The following is a 19,285-nucleotide window of genomic DNA, read 5'->3' as shown; positions in this document are numbered from 1 at the left end:
GCTTTTGCTGTGTGAATTGTAGTGCACCAAGGAATAGGTAATGAAAAAATATTTAGCTGTAAAGGTATACTCAATGAAATGGGGTTGTTTTAAATGTTTCAACGGTGTCAATTGTTTATGAAGTTTAAGCTGTTTGTGCCCAAGAGAACTAACTTTTGCAAATTACTGCAATTAATACAAGCAAGTATTACTTTCCCCCTGATTTTTGTCTGTCTCACCTGGAACTTGGCCAGGTATTGTCAAAATTCATCTCTCAACTTCGATAGGGCTTTAATAGTCCCTTCAGTAAATGTCTTGGTGTACGTTTGGCTTAAAGTGAAGTATTCTACTTCCCTAGTGGATATATTCTTTCAAAAGTGGAATTGCACTAAAGAATTGATGTATTCCATTCTGTTCAAAAAAGAGAATGAAAGAGCCAGGCATTTAGGCACATTTTAAGCCTAACAGTCTTGAGCTGTGGTTCATATATTAGAACCCATAATATTTGAAACGGAATAGATGGATATTTTAATTTTCAGAAGATGGTTAATGCTAACCAGTCATCAGAAATTTGAGCCAGTGTACAGATACATGAGAAAGGGAATAGTGTTTAGTGCAAGGTAAAGTCCGATTTAAAGATAGTCCAAACATCTGCAGTTCCTTTTTCAAGTTGCCTCATTACCTATCCTGGGATTTCATTCTGAGCTGCATTCATCATTCTAACCAGCTTTCATTTTATAAACAGCAAGCAATATTTGAACCACAATCTTCCAGTGCACAATTCTAACTGACTGATTCCTAATTTACAGTATTAATGGCATAGATTCTGGCCTTGTAATTTTTGCCATTCCAAAATGTTCCAAATTATGAATTAATTATATACTTGCATTATTTCTGGAGCAATTTGTCAATAGGTATTATCATAGGGGTAAATTAAGTGCATGGATGAATCTTGCAATGCTTCTGATTAATTTGACGATGTGAGATCCCAAATGACTGAACATTTCTAGCCATTAGGGAAAAAGGTTAGTTGAGAAATATGTGTTGATGTCAGCCACTTGATGCCTTTCTATGGAAGATTTAATTAGTATCAGAACAAAAGACAGAAATCGCCTGCCGGAACTAATTTTGAGAACAGAAAACTGGGAAGGAGAATTGGAGTCGTTTGAAGTCTCGTAGAGAAGATTCGAGAGGGTGATATTATCAAGTGGGTGCTGAGTGGGAGAACGTGGATGGTCTGTATGAGAAACAACGAAAGCAGGTGAGCTGTGTTGAATCCAATGCAGTAATTTGAAACAATATTCATTGTATTATATAAAAATTCTTAACTTGTAAAAGTGTATTCTTATACTTAAAGGTCTCACTTCCTATGCAACGTGAAGATGTTACATTTCTCCTTTTTCTTGAACAGCTACAGTATTACTAAATAGTTAATGTTTTACCCAGAAACTTTGAAATGATGAAATGAGGGCGGCATGGTGGAGCAGCGGTTGAGTTGTTGCCTTACAGAGTTTGCAGCGCTGGAGACCCAGGTTCGATCCCGACTACGGGTGTTGTCTGTACGGAGTTTGTACGTTCTCCTCGTGACCTTGTGGGCTTTCTCTGAGATTTTCGGTTTTCTCCCACACTCTAAAGACGTACTGGTATGTAGGTAAATTGGCTTGGTATAAGTGTAAATTGTTCCTAGTGTGTAGGATAGTGTTAATGTGCGGGGATCGCTGGTTGGTGCAGACACAGTGGGCCGAAGGGCCTGTTTCCGCTCTGTATCTTTAAACTAAACTAAATATGTGTAAGAAAGAACTGCAGATGCTGGTTTAAATCAAAGGTATTTTGTGTCTACCTTAAACTAAATATGTGATGAATATAAGATGACGTTTTGTGTCTACCTTAAACTAAATATGTAATGAATATAAGATGGCGCATAACTTGGGATTAATTTGAAAGTGATTGTGTCCCATGGCTGTTGAAGGGAGCCAAAGGCATGATTGCGAAAATCAGGAATAAAGAGGTTTTGAAAATTGGAGAAATCAGAGTTGTTGATTTGGAAGTTGTTACAGATACAAGAACTTCATGGAAAGATTTAAAAACGGGTATAGTTATCAAAATACTGTCAGACTAGGAAACAATAAATGGAAATTAGACTAGGCGCAGTAGCCTTTTGGAACTACAGAGGCTATAAGATGGAAGGAGGCCAAGAGAGCATTGTAATACTCACGTGTGCTGATAACCATTACAATGCAACTATTCTCTGCACTCTGTATCTTCCCTTTTCTCTATCTATTGCACGTAAGCTTGAAATGATGACATCTATGTCTGGTATAGCCTATCTGGATGGCATGCAAAACAAGGCTTTTCACTGTACCTCCGAATTTGTGACAATAAGGGAGGCAGTGGCGCAGCGGTAGAGTTGCTGCCTTTCAGCGCTTGTAGCACTGGAGATACTGGTTCGATCCTGGCTACAGGTACTTGTTTGTATGGAATTTGTACATTATTGAACCTTAAATTCTTAAGGGATTGGACAGGCTGGATGCAGAAAAAATGTTCCCGATGTTGGGGGAGCCCAGAACCAGGGGTCACAGTTTAAGAATAAGGGGTAGGCCATTTAGGACTGAGATGAGTAAAAAAAACTTTTCACCCAGGGAGTTGTGAATCTATGGAATTCTCTGCCACAGAAGGCAGTGGAGGCTTTTCAAGAGCGAGTTAGATATAGCTCTGAGGACTAATGGAATCAAGGGATATGGGGAGAAAGCAGGAACAGGGCACTAATTTTGGATGATCAGCCAAGATCATATTGAATGGCGTTGCTGGCTCGAAGGGCTGAATGGCCTACTGCACCCATTTTCTTTGTTTCTATGTTCTCCCCGTGATCTGCGTGGTTTTCTCCGATAACTTTGTTTTTCTCCCACACTCCAAAGATGCACAGATTTGTTGGTTAATTGGCTTGGTATAAATGTAAATTATCCCTCGTGTGTGTAGGATAATTTAAATTTGCTGGTTGGTACACACTCGGTGGGCCGAAGGGCCAGTTTCCACACTGTATCTCTAAACAGTATCTCTGCAGGGACTTGAATACCACTGGGCTGAAGCTCTGATACTGTGTTGCAGTGTTTGGGGCACCATCTTTCGGAAGTACTGTAATCTCTCTGGCTGGGTGCAAGAGCTTACAAGGCTAAAGTGAAAGAGTAAATTATTCAAATTTCCAGATCAGACTATCTGTTTTTTATTGGAGTATTGATCTAGTTCCTAAACACACTGCACACTTAAGTGCTTCATTGGTGCTCTGGGATGTTTGGAGGTCCATGTGAAGACATGCACAGTAAATGGAAAGGCCTAGGAGACTATATAACAGAGGGATCTAGGAGTACCAGCACATAGTACTCCAACATTTTGTGTGTCTCCTCTGTTATGGAGCTGTTTGGCATAAACCGTGACAAGGATCCTTACATCCTTCTCCAGACTCTCTTCGCAAATCCACACTGCGAAGAAGAGGGCAGATTTTTTTTCTCCCTCAAACAAGTTGGTTAACAGTGCGCACTATTTTATTACTTTAAATCACAAACTTTATTCAGAATAAAAAGTGTATACAAAACAACCGTGCAAAAATTCTTCCGACATTCTCAGCAGCTGGACATTCATTTGCATTGTATTTGGTAGTGTTCGGTCTGAAGAAGGGTCTCGACCTGAAACGTCATCTATTCTCTCCAGAGATACTGCTTGTCCAGCTGAGTTATTCCAGCATTTTGTGTCTTATCTTCGGTTTAATCTGCAGTTCCTTCCTACACATCTGCAGTTCCATCTAATGTTTTCTCGACTCTGGCTACCCTCCAGTCCACAGGAACTGATCCAATGTAACTCCACTTTTTAAGAAAGGAGGGAGGGAAAGAACAGGGAATTATAGACCAGTTAGCCTTATATCGGTAATGGGAAAGATGCTTGAGTCGATTATTAAAGATGTTATAGCAGCGCATTTGGAAAGCAGTAACAGGATCGGTTAAAGTCAGCATGGATTTATGAAGGGGAAATCATGCTTGACTAATCTTCTGGAATTTTTTGAAGATGTAAAATTGAATGGATAAGGGAGAGCCAGTGGATGTGGTGTATCTGGACTTTCAAAAGGCCTTTGACAACGTCACACACAAGAGATTAATGTGCAAAATTAGAGCACATGGTATTGGTGCTGCAATATTGACATGGATAGAGAACTGGTTGGCAGACAGGAAGCAAAGAGTAGGAATTAACGGGTCCTTTTCAGAATGGCAGGCAGTGACTAGTGGGGTGCCGCAAGGCTCGGTGCTGGGACCCCAGTTATTTACAATATCTATTAACGATTTAAATGAGGGAATTAAATGTGACATCTCCAAGTTTGCGGATGACATAAAGCTGGGTGGCAGTGTGAGCAGCGATGAGGATGCTATGAGGCTGCAGGGTAACTTGAATAGGTTGGGTGAGTGAGCAGATGCAGTATAATGTGGATAAATGCGAGGTTATCCACTTTGGTGGCAAGAACAGGAAGGCAGATTATTATCTGATTGGTGTCAGATTAGGAAAAGGGGAGGTGCAATGAGACCTTGGTGTGCATGTACATCAGTCACTGAAAGTAAGCATGCAGGCAGTGAAGAAAGTTATTGGCACGTTGGCCTTCATTGTGAGAGAATTTGAGTTTAGGAGCAAGGAGGTCCTACTGCAGCTGTACAAGACCCTGGTGAGACCACACCTGGCATATTGTATTCAATAATGGCATATATAAAACATGTTCCATCCAAAACTCCATCTGACATTCTCTGAGGCTATACATACATTCAATTCAGATGTTCAATACACCAATTACACAAAATTACCCCCTACCCTCGTCACTCATGTGACCCTCTGGCGTGGAATCCCTTATTTTGAGGGGTGTTATTTTTTAAATATATATCAACAAAAATACTTTATTCCAGTAATAAATATTTACTATCCATTTTTCTTTTCAAAAACTCCATCCGACATTAAATAGACAATAGGTGCAGGAGGAGGCCATTCGGCCCTTTGAGTCATTCAATGTGATCATGGATGATCATTCTCAATCAGTACCCCGTTCCTGCCTTCTCCCCATACCCCCTGACCTTCCCGGAGGTTATACATTCAATACAGATATTCATTGTCAGATTTCCACAGAAACCCTTCCCCTATTTTGAGGGGGCGTTAGGAGAAGAAGTCTTGAGGAACAAAAAAATTCTCCTCCAAAAGAATTAAGGGGGTGTCTCTGCAAAGTCCTTGCCCTAGACACAGTTGCCTTTGGTCAAGGGTGACCGTTGTTTCCCCCGCCATGCTGTGCGGCGCGGCAAGGCGCCTGCGCACTGGCTTCTGTCAACACGAACAGGAGGCGGCGAGAGAGAGAGAGGAGAGAGAAAAAACACACACACACAGCGAGCGGCAGCAGCGGCCGCCGCCGCATAATAGGAGCCCTTGTTGGCCGCTTCGGCCGTGATGGAGCGGCGGGCCTCCCGGCCCAGCCCTGAACCCTCGGTGAGTGCATGCGGCGCTGAAGTGTCTCCTTTGTCTGCGGCTGAAGAAGGGGAGAGTGCCTCATAAATCGAGGCCGCGGCGGATCCATCGGCCTTCCCCTCCTCCATGCACAGCCCCCCCTCGGGCAAGGACAAGCGCCTTCACCTCAATGCGTTCTTCAATGGTGCACTTTACCAAGGGAATATTTAACGGGGAGTTGTGCAAGTTGTTAATGTTTTTTTGCGCGCGTTATTATTATTATTATTATTATTACTTGCATTTGCGAGCTTCCACACGGTGGTGTGTGTCTGCGTGCGTATGTATGTGCGTGTCTTTCAACGTTTTGTGCTGAGCAGAGAGAGGACTGCTTCATTGAGCTTTGGCGCCAAGGCCCCAGCAGAACTACATCCTTCCAGTTCCCATCACTACTCTATTATATTATGCCAGCTCGGCTTTCCTTCCGCTCTCCAGCTGGAAGAAATTTGCATAGGAAGTCTAAAAACTTTTTCTTTTCTTTAAAATTTTTTAAAAAACTACTCTTAAATTCAAAGACAGACACAAAGTCCTGGAGTAACTCAACGGATCGGGCAGCATCTCCAGAGAATGGAATAGGTCGAGACCCTTCTTCAGATTACATGTGTAGTAGGAAGGAACTGCAGATGCTGGTTTATACACCGAAGATAGACACAAAATACTGGAACAACTCAGCGGGTCAGGCAGCATCTCTGGAGAAAAGGAATAGGTGATGTTTTGAGCCAAGACCCTTCTTCAGATTGTCCTGTTTTTGGTATAGACCAGAATCTGTTCCTTCTTACACGTCTTGTCCTCTTAAATTCGGATTTATTGATTAGCTTGAAGTAGTTACTACTTAGTAATATATAATCAAAAGTTAAATAACATTGCATAATTATATTTTTTATAACTTTTGAGTTAGAAAGTTCTGGATTCTGTTTCTCATCTGTGGATTTGAGTGCAATAAGTGTAGTCCTGAGGGAATGGTGTATTGTCTCATATATTGGATGGGCACTGGAGTTGAAGTTCAATTTGTTCTCTTGGCGGCCAAGGAAGAAAATTGCTTTGTGCAGTTTCAGAGAAGGGGAAATAATCTAAATACAAGAGATTGTTGATGCTGGAATCTGGAGCAACAATCTGCTGGAGGAAATACGCATTTCAAGCCGCATCTGTCTGGGGACATTGGAATTGTCAAAATTTCAGGTTAATCCCTGCATCTGGACAGACAGGGAAATTAATAATGGTGCCTATATTTCTATATATCCTTCAATCAACATCATAGTATTGTTTCTTGGAAAATGTATTTTATGCAAATAGGGTGGCGCAGTGGACTTTGTAGATTCTCCCTGTGACCGCATGGGGTTTCTCCAGGTTCCTACCACACTCCAACGACGTAAAGATTTGTAGGTTAATTGGCTTCTGTAAATTTTCCCAAGTGTATAGGATAGTGCTTGTGTACACGGTGAACGCTCAGACTTGGTGGGCTGAAGGGCCTGTTTCCACACTGTATCTTTAAAAGCAAATTGTCAACAACATTTTGCATGTGCCGAGAGTAACTGATGAAGTAGCTAAAGTCACTTTGAGATGATCCTGGGTCCAGTTACACAGTATGTTGTTTTCTTTCTCTTTAAATACTTTAATCAAAGAGCCATAGACCTATACAGCATGGACACAGGTCCTTTGGCCTAACTTGGCCATGCCCTACGTTTGCTTACTGGGCTAGTGCCATTTGCCTGTATTTGATCTATCTCCCTAGAAACCCTTCCAATCTGTATATCAGTTCAAATGTCTTAAGAAAGTCATAATTGTATCTGCTTCTATAGCTTCTTCTCATAGCTGAATCTAGATATTGACTACTCCTTGAGTGGAAAATGTTTTTCCTGGGGTCCATCTTAAATTTCTCACCTTAAGCCTCTGCCCTCTATTTGTCTGTTCCCTCATGATTTTGCATGCTTCAATAAGGTGACCATGCATCCTCCAAACCTCCAAAGGAAAATAGTCCCAGCCTATCCAGCCACTCCCTATGACTAAAGCCTGCAAGTCTCGGTAACATCCTGATGAATCTCTTGTGCAACCGTTCCAACTTAATGAAATCCTTCCTTAACTGAGCGACCAGAACTGTTCACAGTAGGCCAAGTGTGGTCTCAAGCAACAGCTTGTACAGCTACATCATGATGTCCCATCTTTTGTGTACGATATGCCTCCCGATGAAGGTGAGCATGACAAAAGCCTTCTTCACCATCCTATCCACCTGGATTGCCACTTTTAGGAACCATGCACCTGTACTCAAGATCTCTTTGTTCTACATCCCTCTCCAGGGCTCATCCAGGCCCTTTATGGTCAGACCAAAGTGTAACACATCACTGCTCGGAGTTAAATTCCATTTGCTATTCCTTGGTCCACCTTCTCAACTGATCTAGATCTTGTTGTAGTCATTATTGATCAATGTAGCCATCTGCATTCATGGAAAGAAAACGTGAACAGCTCAATGTGCTTTACAACAATGGAGGTATGTTTGAGAAACGAGATTGCAGATGTGGGAATCTTGAGTAAAAATATAAATTTTAAGAGGAATTCAGTGAGTCATGTGGCATCTGTGGAGGAAAATTAATGGACTATGTTTTGGGTTGGGACTCTTCAGTCCGAAGGGTTCCAATCCTAAATGTTGTCTGTCCATTTCCATATGTGTACTTTTGAAATATGTTCTCATTTGTAATGAAGGAAACTTGATACAAACTGTTAATATTAGCTGTCTAATCAGCTGAGTATTTTTTTTCGCATTTTAAGTTTTTATATGTGATGGATAAACTGATAATTAAGCAATTTATATTAGCCAAGACTTTGGAAAACTCCTTTCTGCATCAAGATAGTCCAGTACGATATTTTACATTTACCCTGAGAGAGCAGACAGGAACTTAGTGGAACATCTTGCTGGAAATATGACATTTCTGGCAATGTTGCACTCCTTGGCTATTGAAATGTCAGCCTAGATTTTATGTTGAAGTCTTTGGATTCAAGATTAGCAGGTTTTTGATTTTCTCTCCCACCACCTTCTCCCAACCAGGAAACGTAAACACTAGATGTATGTGAAAAAAACAACTTTTGGACTTTGCTAAACTAGGTCATAGCCAAGTATTCTGGGTAAGCCTTCAACAAATGACCTCAGCAATTCTAGGCTGAAGGCATATGATATTGGGCAGGGTTTGAACTTGTAACTGCTGCTGGAAAAATATTCTTATGTGGGTTTAAGTCAAATAGGTGATTTTATTTTTTCCTTTTAAATGCTTACAACCAATGCATTCATTGGCACTGTGACTTCTATATAAAATGCCATGAGTCATGCTGCAGTTCAAGAAAAGAGCATTTGATTTAGTATGGCACGAAAACGGTGTGGTATGATTGGAATCATTGAAGCTTGGGTGGAAAAATTCAAATGCTGATGTTATAACTTTTACAAAGAAAGATAATGTTAAATCCCTAGTTGTTGGCGGGATAGCATCTTGGGTGTAGACAACTTTGAGTGTGCTTGTCACAGCCTTCCCTCTCTTGTGGAAAGCATGACTGTTTTCTGATGATGTACGCCTTTGCAATCATATTGCTGATCCTCTGATGATGAATTAATATGCAGGTAAGGATAACTTATTTCCATTCCAGGTTCTGAGTTGGGAAACCAGAGGTCACAGCGAAAACGTGCAAAGTCCAGACAGGCAACACCCATAGTCAGGATCGAACCTGATGCTATCTGGCACTGTAAGGCAGCAACTCTACCCTTGCACTGTTGTGCTGTCCTCTTTTTCCCTTTTGAGTTGTAAAAGACCAAAGATTTCCTCCACTTAATGAAGATGTTGCACATTTTTCAAGGCGGCTGTTAAAAACGGCTTCAATTGTTTCCTCGTTCCAGCTGATAATCTTTTGCCATGATGAAGCTTGGAGTGGTGACTTTGGGTGCCAGTGTTGTGTATGTGATAAATTGGCTTGCCCAATGGTATCAGCTAAGTGTAATTAAAGCCTCGTTGGGAATATTGACCTGACAGAGGACAATGACACTTGTGTATTTATCCTGCAACAGGATTTGGATAATTTTGCAGAGGTGGCATTGATGGTACCTCTCCAGTATTTTGAGATGCTATCTGCAGATATCTTGGAAGCTTATGGATCATGGCTACTTAGTTTGAGCATTATACTGGCTTTGACCCACTTCTTTTATGTGCCAAAACAGTGCACCGGCAACTTTAAACAGTTTAAAAATTAGATTTTCAAATTAGCAGTTTTATGACAAAAAATTACAAATGTTTGAAAATTAAAATGTATTTATTAAATTAGGCAGTCAGACCCTTAAACAGCTTAAGCAGCTTATAGGACAACAATCTGCCAAAGAAACACCAACAGCAGGGAATGATATGCATACCAGCACCTTGTTGACTAAAAAGCATGGCTTTGAGGTATTGTTCTTCAAATGCTGTTTTCTTCAGGTGATCAAAAGCTGTAGTGGCACTATGAAAGTAACAATGAATTTCATCTTTACTGTCTGTTTATTGGCAGTGGCATTCAGGAATGGGTAATGTGCCATTTGTTCCAGGATTTGTTGTGGGCCCTAATTATTGGGGTGTGTTTTGTAGCAAGGGTTGGTTGCCAGAGGACATTTGTTTCGTGGATGTTTGGTGTAAGGTCTATTCTGGTATGTTTCAGTGAATGAGTCAACAATAACTGGAGCTGAGTTGCCAAATATGCATATGCCAAATATGCATATGCCAAATATGCATATGTGAAAGCATTGTTTCCACACTGTAGCTCAAAACTCGGGTTCAAATTATTGTGTTTCTCTTTTAAAGGCAATGTAGGTTGAACAGCTTCCCATTTGTCTCATGAATTCCATCTCAGTGGGAATCTTAATGGAAGAAAAGTGCAGTATTGGGGCAGGACGAATGCTGAAAAGTACTGAGGTGATGGTCACATTGGACTTCCTTTTAATGTTCTTGCCTATGGGAGCCTTTTGTGCAACGGTTGATCTTGTCAGGATCATCACGCTGATCGATAAACTTTTGAATCTGTTGCATTTTTATCAACTATCTTCTGAGGCAATTCCTTGAGATTGTGGATGACTTCCATTCTGATTTTGTGTATACAGAAGGGGCCAGAACAATACATAGGAGAATCAGAACCTTCAGTCCCTGAGTCCGCCCCGACTATTGACGCTAATCCTCCAATAACCTATTTTATTCTCTCTTACTCTCCCTTCAGATTTTACATTCATCTCACAGTCGAGAAAATTTATAATGGCCAATCAATCTCAGTCCATACGTTTTAGGATGTGGGATGATTCCAGGAAACATGGGGGAAACCTATGTAATCACAGGGCAAATGTGCAAACTCCAGGCAGTCATCACCAAAGATTAGGAACGAACCTGGGTTGCTGAAGTTATGAAGAAATGGCTTTACTAGTTGCACTGCTATGCAGCCCCACAGATGTCATGGAACAGAGGTTCCCAGAGGTTTTTGGGGGATGTGCACGCTTGAAACTTTGGGTCCATGCTTGAAACCGTTTCTTTATCCTGCTGATAATCTCATCCCCAGGCAGAGAATAGAATAGTGTCCGCCCCAGGCGTCTGGTACCAGGTGCACAAATGAGGTGGCCTGTCCATTGCAGCCAACTAAGTTTAACCTGGGTTTCTGCAATGGGAACTTCTGGGAGAGGGTAATCCCTTTAAACGAAGGGATTAAAAGTACCATTAGCAAATTTGCAGATGATACTAAGTTGGGGGGTAGTGTGAATTGTGAGGAAGATGCAATAAGGCTGCAGGGTGACTTGGACAGGTTGTGTGAGTGGGCGGATACATGGCAGATGCAGTTTAATGTAGATAAGTGTGAGGTTATTCACTTTGGAAGTAAGAATAGAAAGGCAGATTATTATCTGAATGGTGTCAAGTTAGGAGGAGGGGGAGTTCAACGAGATCTGGGTGTCCTAGTGCATCAGTCAATGAAAGGAAGCATGCAGGTTCAGCAGGCAGTGAAGAAAGCCAATGGAATGTTGGCCTTCGTAACAAGAGGAGTTGAGTATAGGAGCAAAGAGGTCCTTCTACAGTTGTACCGGGCCCTGGTGAGACCGCACCTGGAGTACTGTGTGCAGTTTTGGTCTCCAAATTTGAGGAAGGATGTTCTTGCTATGGAGGGCGTGCAGCGTAGGTTCACTAGGTTAATTCCCGGAATGGCGGGACTGTCGTATGTTGAAAGGCTGGAGCGATTGGGCTTGTATACACTGGAATTTAGAAGGATGAGGGGGGATCTTATTGAAACATATAAGATAATTAGGGGATTGGACACATTAGAGGCAGATAACATGTTCCCAATGTTGGGGGAGTCCAGAACAAGGGGCCACAGTTTGAGAATAAGGGGTAGGCCATTTAGAACGGAGATGAGGAAGAACTTTTTCAGTCAGAGGGTGGTGAAGGTGTGGAATTCTCTGCCTCAGAAGGCAGTGGAGGCCAGTTCGTTGGATGCTTTCAAGAGAGTGCTGGATAGAGCTCTTAAGGATAGCGGAGTGAGGGGGTATGGGGAGAAGGCAGGAACGGGGTACTGATTGAGAGTGATCAGCCATGATCGCATTGAATGGCGGTGCTGGCTCGAAGGGCTGAATGGCCTACTCCTGCACCTATTGTCTATTGTCTATGGTTCAGTCAATTTGGACTATTTTATGAAGAAATCGTTGGTATTTTTGCAGGGGCTTGATACACCTGGTATGCTTAGTTGAAGAGTCAGAAGCAAAAAGGAGGGCAGAGCTCACTGCTTCCTGATGGAATATGAGTTTTGTGTCAGCTCTGAATTCTTGATCTTCTAATATCCTTTTCCTCAATTAGTCAGTCCAACGGCAATGCTGCACATTGAAGACAATGGTGAATTTCATCATTAATGTTTGCTTTGTCCGAGGGGCGACTCCCAAAATATGGGAAGTGGTCCATGTTTTTAAAGGGTTAAGAACGTTTATTGTCAAAGACAGTGTGGTGTGGCAGGAGCATGTTGGTAGAGGATTTTTGTCTTTGTATGTGTTGAGAGCAAGGCACACAGAGCATGGCCTTTGAGCATGTAAAAACACCAGCATTGCCTGCAGAGGGCACCTTGACTGGAGGTTTGAATAACTTTGTTCTGGAGGACAGTTGTCCCAGGATGAGCAGATTTCAACATGAAAGACTGCAAAATGTTGGGGCAATGATGCAGATTTGATTGACATGCAAGACGTGACATTAACCAATGGGTCTACAACAGAGCCATGCTCAGTGAAGGCTGGCGTCAAACATGGCTGCTTCATTTCAGCCACCGCCTGTTCTAGTTCACCCGTTTTCTGTCTTTTTGTGCCTATGGAGCTGTTTCTTTTCCCCTGAGGCTTGGTTGATTTCTCGTTGTTAGGGCACCTTGTGTTTGAGCTTAATTAGAGGGCATGTGAATATCTATTGGGGTGCAGACTTTAATGGGTAAGTTCAAACAGAGATCCATAAGCCACCTCATCCTCCCCCTAACCCTTTTGTTCCTTGTCGATGAATTTCCTCTCAAGCGCTAACCGGTACCACCCCCCCACCCCTGCTCCTCCACCACCACCCAACCTCCTATACTCCTCCCACCCTCCCTCTGGTCCCCTCCTCTCTGATCCACTTTTCACGTATCCTTCTGCTCTGCCTCCTTCCTGCTTTGAGCAGAAGCCAATACAGAGATGGGTGTAGCTGCACATGATCTTCCCCATACTCTTTTGAGGTTTCCTCCAACATTGCTTTCTGCTGAGTATTTGAAGCATTGGGAAGCTCCTGCAATAAAATTCTGCCTCCATTGAATGGGAAATCACATGCTTGATGCATCGACCTGATCGCAGGGCATTAGGAGAGTGATCTACTAACATCCAGGCAGTTATTTCCTGACCACCACCCTTTCCACCATCTGTAGAAATATTTTTAATTTTTTGCTTTGCAGGATATGCATGTCATTAGCAAAGGAAAAGACTAGTGAGTATATGGTCGGTCCTCTTACACACCGAGATAAGAGCATTTATAATTCAAAATGAGAAAATGGTAAGATAATGAATTACTTTGTGATTACATTTAAAGAAGTGATACAAAACTTGCTGGCCATATTAGAGAATCATGTTTCTAGTGGGAACATTTGGTAACGTTGGCCATTTTTGAGTTACATACATAATTTTTTTGGTTGAATTGTTAGTTAAATCCCAAGCTTGTTTCACATAATATGGGCATAAGAAAGTAAACTGAACCTTTAAAAACACAGATTAGGTCTTGGGTGTTTCAATTATGTGCATCATGCTTCAGGAAGGAAGTCAAGAACTTGGAGGAGGCAAGAGGAAGTTTACTGGAAAGGTGCCACAGAAGAGAGTCTTCTGTTCCGTGAAATTAATATTATAGGGATGTTGAATAGAAGCACAAAGTTGGATGATGCAGCTTTACAACTTTGGAAAGTTGCCAGAGGTGAAATGAGGAGAACTTTTTTTTGCACAGTAAGTTCTAACTTAAAATGCACTCTCTGAAAGGATAATGGAAACAGTTCAGTAATAACTTTCAAATAAAAATTGGCAAGATATGTAGGCTCTGTAGCCATTTCTCATCTATTACGTCATTTGGTCTCTATCTTCAACATCTCTTGGAAGGTGGAAAAGCAAAGGGTCATAAAGAAAAAATCAATTGCAAAGCTGTTTTAGTTGGCTAAATGGACTCCTATTGTAAGAAACCATTACTCTGAATAAACAACTGCTAAAATAACAGGCAGTCAAATCATTCCTTTTCTAATTTATTAGAGTCTTAAATGTGTTTGATGGCAATCAATGGAGTCAGTTCTTCATTTTATAAGGATCTTAATTAAACTATGTAGCCTGTTTTTATTGACTTTTTGGGTAAAATCTAAAGAAACATGCATCTTTGCTTTAGTATAGGATTATCAAAAATCATCGTTATCAAAATTACAGCAGGACCTTGATCAGTTAGGCAAGTGGGCTGAGGAATGGTTAATGGAGTTTAATGCAAATAAGTGCAAGGTATTGCACTTTGGGTCGACAAGCCAGGACAGGATCTTCACAGTGAATGGTGGAGGCCTGGGGAGTGTCATAGAATAGAGGGATGTTGGAATGCACACACTAGGTTGTTGGCTTTTTACTTGCGTAGCTTTTGACAGTATTCAATTGGCTGAATAATGAAAGTTACAATGATTATTGTCTAATGTCTGCAGAGATCAGACTAAAATCTCCAATTTAGTCCTAAGTTTTACTTTGCAAAATAGTTTTTTTCTCTAAGCAGACTTTTTTTAGTTCGAATTTCCATTTGTTGCTATGCCAAATTTAATGCAGAGGGCCATTACTACTGAAATCAAAGGATTATTGAAGAATCGCCTTAATTTCTTCAGAATCAGAATTACCTTTATTGTCATCCAAAAGTCCTTTGGACGAGATTTCGTCACCCACAGTCCAACAGTAAGAGCAATAAAATAAGCAATTACACAACCACAAACCAACAAAAAAAAAAAAAAAAGAAACATCTATCACAGTGAGTCTCCTCCAGTCCCCTCCTCACTGTGATGGAAGGCCAGAATGTCATTTCTCTTCCCCTGCCGTCTTCTCCCGCGGTCAGGCTGTTGAAGTTGCCAGGCTGCGCCGGACGGTGAAAGGTCCGCAGCGGGCCGACCCAAGCCCCGCGATCCGGGGCGGGCGAAAACTTCACCGCTGCACGTCGGGGCGGTCGTGGCTCCCGACATTGAAGCCCCCGCCGAGCAGAAAAAAAGCCCGCGGTCTATTTCAGGTCGCGCCGGATGGCGAAATGTCCGCGGCGGGCCGACCCAAGCCCCGCGATTCGGGGCGGGCGAAGACGCTGCCGCTGCCGGAGCTCCCAATGTCGGCCCCCACCTAGGGGGCTGCGAGCTTCAGACATCCACACGGCCCGCGCCGAAGCCTCCGAAGGCAAGTCGCAGCCGCTCCCGCAGCCTCCGAAGACAGCCAGCTCCGCAGATCATTGTGACTATTAAACAATTAAGTGATAATGTATACTCATTGATTACTTGTGTCATTGAGAAAGCAAAGGATTCATAAAATTAGCAACTTAATAGCTAAGAGGTGGAATCTTCAATGCTTTTATTCTTCTGAGGATATCAAATGTTGAAAACAGTTGCTTACTCATGAGGGGCCGGCGGAGGCACAGGTGGAGGGAGCCGCGAAGGGGGGCGACCTCACGGCCGAGGCTGGGTAACCAGCACCGACCGGCTGGTCAATGTCCAAATGTGCTGGCTTTAACCGGTCAATCGACCCGGCCTCCGGCCAGCCCCCCATGTCCAACACAAAGGTTGTCTGTCCGTGCTCCAGCACCCAGAATGGGCCCTCATGCGGCCTTTGGAGCGGCGTCCGGTGGGCATCACGGCACAGGAAAACATAGGGGCCGTCCCGGAGGGCCGATGGCACGTGTGGGCGGAATGTCCCATGGCGGGACGTCGGCACGGGCGCGAGCCTGCCAACTCTCTCGCAAAGGCACTGTAGGGTAGAAAACCCTCCGGCGCTAGGCAGCAGGGACGATGGGGCGCGGCTGACCGGACAACACATCGCAAAGTATTGTCGCTCCTCCAGGGCCGAGAGGGACATCCTCAAGGCGAAGGCTGGAGATGGCAGTCCGTGAGCTGAGCCTCTGCCAGGGCAGAATAGTCAATGCCGGGCGCCACCTCGAAAACGGCGTAGCCGGCGGGGCGGGACAACGCGTCAGCCACCCGGTTCTCCTTCCCCTCGATGAAGCGGATGGAGGTGGTGTACCACGGGTCGGAAACCTTTGCCAGGGCGAAGGTGAGCGGCTTGTGGTCCGTGTAAGCGGTGAATGGGCGGCCCTCCAGGAAGTAGCGGAAGTGACGTACCGCCAGGTACAGAGCAAGGAGCTCGCAGTCGAATGCGCTGTACTTCCTCTGGGCGTTGTTGAGTGCCGGCCGAAGAAGGCAAGGGGGCGCCAACCCCCGTCCGTCAGTTGCAGCACGGAACCAACCACCGACTCTGAGGCGTCCACCGTAAGGGCGGTTGGGGCATCCTCCCACGGGTGAACCAGCAGCGCAGCCCGAGCAAGGGCCTCCTTCGCGCCGTCGGTTCACTCGACGTCCTTACACCTACCTGCCAGAAGATGATACAATGGCCGCATGATGTGGGCCGCGGATGGCACAAAATGGTGCCGACGAACTCCTGCAGGCCGCGCACAGAGGATGGACGGGGAAACCGGCGGATGGCGTCAACCTTGTCCGGCATTCAGCCGCCAATAATCCCTGCAAGGTCGCCAGCCCCCGCTTGCCTTGGGGACCATGTAGAGTGGGGATGCCCATGGGCTGTTCGAAGGGCGGACGATCCCCAAGGACTCCATCGTGCGGGAACTCCTGCCGTGCCAGACGTAGCTTATCAGGCGTAAGTCGGCGTGCTCGTGCAGTGGGCCAGTAGTTGATATGAAATGCACCACCCCGTGCTTGGGGATCGACGACCGGAACTGTGGGGTGAGGATGTCCGGGAACTCGGCCAAGACTCGAGCAAAACAGGAATCCACGGACGACAGGGGGCGTGCGATCGGCAAATCCAGACGCAGCGCAATTGGCTCCATTGTGGCGGCGTGGACCAAGTGCTACCGCCTGATGTCCACCAGGAGGGAGTGTGCCCGGAGGAAGTCGGCACCGAGCAACGGCTGGGAGACATCGGCGATGGTAAACTGCCACGAGAAATGACTGGAGCCAAAAATGATAGGGACCGTGCGAACCACATATATACGGATGGGGCTGCCATTCGCTGCGGTGAGGACGGGCCCCCGCTTACCGGAACGAATGTCCACCAGCGAAGGGGGCAGGACGCTCAGCTCCGCCCCGGTATCCAGGAGGAAGTGACCCCCGGAGCGTCGATCCCGGGCGAAAAGGCGGTGAATCTGGCCGGCCGCCGCAGGGACTATTAGCAGCCGGCCCCGCCGTTTCCCGGGAACATGCACGGCTAGCGGCATTGTTGGGCTGCAGCAACCCAGCGCTGGTGGTAATGGCATCAGTGCCTTCTGCTAGTGCTGCCTGGAGCCTGCTGGTGCGGGACTGCAGGTGCGGGGGCCGCGGGGGGCGATCTCACAGGCCTCTGGGGCACGGCTGTCACTCTCTCCACAGCTCCCCCACCCAACCGGAGGAAATCTGGCGCTGCCGGAGTGACGGCCAGTGCGCTGACGTCATCCACAGCGCGCCAGCGCGCCTGCCCAGGGCCCGGGTGTCAGCGAACGAGGCGTCGGTGAGCTGCAGGCGGATGTCGGCCGGCAGCAGATGCAGGTAAGTATACTCAAACATGAGGCACGGCGTGTGCCCATCTAGCAGCGCCTAGGCCCTCCATGTGAAGGAGCCTGATCGCCCGTTCCGTCGGCTGATCCCGTAAATGTGGAGCAGAAACTCCTTAAGGGTGAGGTATTTATCGTCGGCCGGGGGGTCTTCGAGGAACTGGGTGACATCTCCGGCCGTATCCAAGTTGAGGGCCCCCACCAGGTAGAAATAGCGGGTGTCGTCCACCGTAATGCCCCACAGCTGAAATTGGGCCTCCACCTGCTGAAACCAGACTGAGGCCGGGCGGTCCAGAACGTCGGTAATTTAACGGAGACCGCGTCGAGAGACAGGGCCCGGTCGGCCTGTGGTGCGTACGGACGGGCGGCTCTGTGTTTTGACTCCATTACGACACCAATGGAGCGTTGGGGTCACCACCGTGGCTTGGCGATAAGCCCGAAATGAAGGCGAGGAGCCAGGTATTTCGGGAGGAATTTTATTAGCTGTTGTTCTCTTGCCCAGTCGGGTCTGCAAGAGAACGATCGCGCTTAAACCCCTGCCCTTTATCCCTGTAGCTAAGGGCTGCCCCGGACTAGTCCATTCCCGTGCCGAGGGGTTCGATAGTGGAATGGCCTGACCCTTGGGAGCCACCACAATCCTTTGTTTTAATGACATTTTGTGAATGTGTGAAGAAAAATCCTGGCGGAGATGGTTTCTCTCTTCTGTCATCTTCATGTTACAGTGAACATAGAGCTTTTCCTCATCATGCAAATGAACGTCTATCCTTCAAGTGAATTATTTAAGCATATTCTTCTGATCATGAATTTCCTATACTTTGACTGTGAAGTGCTTTGAAATATCCCGAGGTTGTAAGTTGTTTTGTTAATGTGCGTATTTTATTAATAGATATGTGTATATACTTTGAAAGGGATCAGTTAGCTAGATCAAAGCATGTCCCATTTGAACAGAATAAATACTAAGTTCTTGTCAACTACTTATTATGGAATAATAATAATTCAATGGAATAACTGTGCATTGTGTATTCGTTGCAGCATTAATTGCAAAAATTTGTGCCATTCCACATTTGTGACAGTTTCCGACAGGAAACAAGCAATTAAATCGCCATAGTTGCCTTAATAAGGAAAACAACTGCATAAGCTTACTCTATTTGTACCATTAATATGCTGCAATGACTACTGACTGGTAACACTAATGTCTGTGGTAATTAAGTGCTTTGATTACGGCATACATATCAACTCCTACCTTAGCAAGAACGTGGACCCACTACAATTTGCCTACCGCAACAATAGATTGACCAGAGGGTGCAATCTTGCTGGGTCTCCACTTTGCACTGGACTTGTGCAATAAGAACGTGTACACTAGGCTGTTGCTCATCGATCACATCTCAATGGCATTCATTCCATTATCCCCTCCAAACTTGTTATCAAGTTCAGGGAACCGGATCTCTGAGCATTCCTATGTAACTGGATCCTCAACTTCCTTATCAACAGACTACAATCAATATGAATTG

At 44.8% G+C, this 19,285-nt stretch overlaps 1 protein-coding gene across 1 annotated transcript in view; it reads left to right on the top strand.

Moving 5' to 3' along the window:
- The first annotated feature begins 5,329 nt into the window (after positions 1-5,329).
- The window catches only part of jade3 (jade family PHD finger 3), a 47,891-nt gene continuing 33,935 nt past the window's right edge, over positions 5,330-19,285 (top strand). The window contains exon 1 of the mRNA XM_078402081.1: positions 5,330-5,484. The gene's annotated coding sequence lies outside the window, so the exon portion shown is untranslated. The remainder of the gene's footprint in view (positions 5,485-19,285) is intronic.

Source organism: Rhinoraja longicauda, chromosome 7 (genome assembly GCF_053455715.1).
Source record: "Rhinoraja longicauda isolate Sanriku21f chromosome 7, sRhiLon1.1, whole genome shotgun sequence".
In the NCBI taxonomy this organism is placed as follows: Eukaryota; Metazoa; Chordata; class Chondrichthyes; order Rajiformes; family Arhynchobatidae; genus Rhinoraja; species Rhinoraja longicauda.
Note: the sequence above shows the minus strand (reverse complement) of the source record. Positions and strands in the feature narration are given on the sequence as shown.